Here is a 757-nt window from a genome sequence, read left to right on the forward strand (position 1 = left end):
TTTTTTATTATTATATATTTATAAATATATTTATTACAAAATAAAATATAATTAACAACCACACCACAACAAATAAATTTTTTATGTGTTATAATTATATATTATATTTTATGTAAACACAAGAAAACTTAATTGAAATATGTAAATTTTGCACAAACCAGTAATTTTTAAAAATTTTGTTTATTGGGGCCCCATTTTCCCCTATTTTGGGCTTTGAAAGTCACAAAAAAAGTAAAATTTCGGGGTTTTTATTATTTTATTTTTAATCTTTGCAAATAGTTAGTTTTTATATTTTGTTTTTGTTGGGGCAAAACGTCAAATGGAAAAAGGAAACAGTGCAGGGTTTCAATGAAGACATTTCTTCCCAAGCATTTTACGACCATTTTAAAAATTGTTTGCTAAAGCCAAAAAAAAAACCTAAAAATTTGATTCAAAATTTATTTTTTTGGCTTCCCCCCGGCAAAAACCAGTTAGTGTCGAAGATAGGATTTCCCGGTAAACAGGCCCTAATGAAGAATCCCCCTTTAAAGGATTCTTACGCTGCCGAAAAGGGGCCAATTGTTTTTGACACCCCCCCCCCAAACAACTAGGGTGGCGGGTCAGTTATTCGGGGTTTATGTAAAATACCGCAAAGTGGATGGAAAGGGGTGTTTTTAAGGAATTAAATTTTTTAAAACCCAAACCCCCTTTTAAAAAAAATTTCCCCAAAAAAATTGAAAACAGAGGGGAAGAAAAGGGGTGTATAACCCCCCCCCCC

This window comes from Penaeus monodon, chromosome 22, assembly GCF_015228065.2.
Source record: "Penaeus monodon isolate SGIC_2016 chromosome 22, NSTDA_Pmon_1, whole genome shotgun sequence".
In the NCBI taxonomy this organism is placed as follows: domain Eukaryota; kingdom Metazoa; phylum Arthropoda; class Malacostraca; order Decapoda; family Penaeidae; genus Penaeus; species Penaeus monodon.